The sequence below is a fragment of the Cervus elaphus genome, chromosome 32 (assembly GCF_910594005.1).
Source record: "Cervus elaphus chromosome 32, mCerEla1.1, whole genome shotgun sequence".
Lineage (NCBI taxonomy): Eukaryota > Metazoa > Chordata > Mammalia > Artiodactyla > Cervidae > Cervus > Cervus elaphus.
In genome coordinates this window covers 13,643,297-13,646,956 of record NC_057846.1, presented here as the reverse complement: position 1 = coordinate 13,646,956, position 3,660 = coordinate 13,643,297, and the positions used below count along the sequence as shown (strand labels likewise).

Here is a 3,660-nt window from a genome sequence, read left to right as displayed (position 1 = left end):
ACATACTGGATTGCGTATTATTACTATTATGCATTAACTCATTTAATCCTGAATATGTGTGATAACCTCATGTTTTAGTTGCTATTACTTATCTCATTTTGCACATGGAGTCATGTCTGAGGAAATTTAAACATGTTTTTCAGTGTTACACACAGTTTTTTTTTTTAATTTCTATGTTTTAAATCAGAGTATCATTGATGGCAATGCCCTTGTATTAATTGATTAAGTGTACAGCTTATTTTTACACACGGGTATAGCCTTTTATGGACTTCCCTGATGACTCAGACAGTAAAGAATCTGCCTGCAATGCGGGAGATCTGGGTTTGATCCCTGGGTCAGGAAGATACCCCAAAGAAGGATATGGCAACCCACTCCAGTATTCATGAACCCACTCTTGTCCGTGGAGAATCCCCATGGACAGAGGAGACTGTGGACTATAATCCATGGGTTCACAAAGAGTTGGACACGACTGAGCGACTAAGCACAGCGCATAGACTTTTATAGGGCTTCCGAGGCAGTGCGTGTATGCTAAGTTGCTTCAGGCCTGTCTGACTACTTTCAGCCCTGTAGACTGCAGCCCCCTCCCAGGCTCCTCTGTCCATGTGGTACTGGTGTAAAGAACCCACCTGCCGGTGCAGACATAGGTTGGGAAGATCTCTTGGAGGAGGGCATGGCAACCTACTTGCTGGAGAATCCCATGGCAGAGGAGCCTGTGGGCTACAGTCCATGGGTTAGCGAAGAGTCAGACATGACTGAAGCTACTTAGCAGGCATGTATGCATAGACTTTTATCACCACCAGTCAGATCGTGTACGGGGCAATTCCACCCCCAGGAAAGTTCCCTCATACATCCATCTTCTCAGTACAAACTCCCTGTGGGCGTTGTGGGGCATCACCCTTACTTCTCTTACCCTTTGTCAGTTCTTCCTGTCCTTGGGCTATATACAAATAAAAACACATGGTGTCCCCTCTACATCTTACTTATTTGCCTCGTTGGTACACCTACCTGGTATACCCATGTTGTTCTGTGCGTTAGTATTGTATATTACTCTGCTATCCATTGTATGATGTCTCTGGATCTGCCATTCTACCACTGATGGTAGTTTGGATTATTTCCAGTTTGGCGCTATTACGAAGTTAATTAAGCATTCTTGTACTTTGCTCTTCTTGTATTTTCATGGATGTAATCAGTTTGCTGTGTATCACATAGCCAGGAGTGAAATGACTGGTCTGTAGGTTATGCTAAGGTTTCGTTTTTTAGTAGACGTTACCCACATTTTTCCAAGTGCTTCTAACTGCTCATCTCACATCAGAAATGTCTGAGAGTTACCACTGCTCTACATTCTTGATTCTTCCAGCCTTATAAACTTCAGTGCTTATGGTAGGATTCATGGGTATCTCACTGTTATTTTTAATTTCCATTTGCCTGATGAAAAATGATGTTTAACAGTGAGTGGATATTTTTCTCTTTTTTTTTTTTTTTTTAAATATGGAACGCTTCACGAATTTGCGTGTCATCCTTGCGCAGGGGCCATGCTAATCTTCTCTGTATCGTTCCAATTTTAGCATATGCGCTGCCGAAGCGAGCACTGAATGGATATTTTTATATTCTCCTTCGTAAAGCATTTTGCCCAATTTTAATTAGTTTCTCTTTTTATAATCAATTTGAAATCATTCTATATTTTGATAGATGTGAATCTATTAAATAAATATATTACAGATAAATTATCCCATCTGAGGTCTGACTTTTCCTAACTATATGACATTTTTATGAGTGAAAGTTTTTATTTTTAAAGTCAAATTACCCAATTTTTCTTTTATGCAAAGTGCCTTCTGAATTCCATTTAATAAATCTGTCTTAATCATAAGGTGATTCTCTTAGGTTTTCTTCTAGAAGCTTTAAAACACTAGCTCTGACTTTTACATACATGATTCCATCTCAAGGTAAATTTTGTTAATTTGCTAAATAATTATGCAAGTGATTCAATACCATTAATTGAGAAGACTCTGCTTTCTTAACTAAAGTGAGGTTACACCTTCTTGAAATCATGTTAACTTACATGAGTGAATCTCTTTCTAGACTCTCTTCTTTTCCCTGGTCTATTTGTCAATAGCAAATGCTCTCTCATTCTGGGTCTTTACAGAAAGCCTCATTATCTTATCATATTTGATAGTATGTTTGCTAGAGTAAGACCTCTAGCTTCCAACTTAAGGATTTCCCTGGCTACCCTATATGAAGTTTACAATAAGAAAATTAATTTACTCAAACAATTGTGATTTGAATGACATTGCACTGAGTCTGTCAGTATGTTTGGAAGAATTGATGGATATCAGGTTTTCTGATTTATAAAGAGTACATGATGATATCCACTGGTTTAGGTGTTCCTTAATCTCTCTCAAGTACACTTTGAAAATTATAGAGTAGGAGTTTTACACATGCTGATTTATTTCTACGTTTGATTTTTTTCTCTTCCAGTTTTATTAAGGTATCATTGGATGTACAGCACTGCATAAATTTAAGGTGTACAACATACAGTGACATACATATACTCTTTTCTGTTTACTTATGCTAGTGGTTTATTAAATTCATTAATATTTTCATTTAGAAGAAAAAGCTATATGTATTGAGTTTTGCTGCTAGTCTATGTTTGTTTTCTCTTTTCTTTTTTCTTCCTTTATTTGGATTATTTTTTATCTATCTAGTTTCTGTGTATTCAATTTGCTGTTATTTTTCTCTCTCCTTAGCTGGAAGACAAGATTCCATATTTTAAGCACTTACAAGTTTCCTTTACTAGCATACGCATTTTACCCATTGCATTTTCTTCTTCTTTTTTTTTTTTTTTTTATTTTTTTATTTTTTATTTTATTTTTTTGCATTTTCTTCTAAGCTATTATTTGGTTCTGTGTCATCTACTCATTTATCATATGGTTGAATCATAATCAACTCTGATTTTCTACTTAACTTCTTATTCTTGATTTTAATTCTATGGAGTTTCAAAAAATTATGGATCGATTTAAATCATTTAAATATATGGGCCTTAGCTCTGTTGTCATATACCTAGTCTATTCTGGTAAATATGTTACTTGAAATATTAAAAGAATTTGTATGCTGCAGTTGCTGGTTATGGACTTTCATACACAACAATTCAAGTTAGCTAATCTTTATGTTTAAATCTTCTGTATTATAAATGATTTTTTTTGTCTACTCTTCTATCATTGACTGAGAAATACATGTTAAAAATTCCAAATATGATCCTGGGATTGTATATTTCCTCTTTAATTTCTTTCAGTTTTCTATATATTGAAGTTATGTTATCAGGAGTTTATATTTATAATTTACATATATATATATATATATATATACATGTATATATTTATTTGAGCCATTTATCATTATAAAAATTTTTATTGTCTACGTTAATGCTTTTTACATTATATATTTTTTCTGTCTGATACTAGTAGGTCTGGGCTTCTCTGGTACTCAGCTGCTAAAGAATCTGCCTGCAATGCAGGAGGCCCTGGTTAGATTTCTGGATAGGGAAGATCCCCTGGAGAAGGGGTAAACTACTCACAACAGTATTCTTGGGCTTTCCTGGTAGCTGAGATGGTTAAGAATCCACCTGCAATGCAGGAGACCTGGGTCCTATCCCAGGGTCAGGAA

At 35.4% G+C, this 3,660-nt stretch overlaps 1 non-coding gene across 1 annotated transcript; it reads right to left on the bottom strand.

Annotated features, from left to right (window-relative positions):
• Positions 1-1,482: 1,482 nt before the first annotated feature.
• On the bottom strand, positions 1,483-1,589 carry LOC122688144. The gene has a single exon (XR_006339362.1). It is a non-coding gene; the product is annotated as a U6 spliceosomal RNA (small nuclear RNA).
• Positions 1,590-3,660: the final 2,071 nt, after the last annotated feature.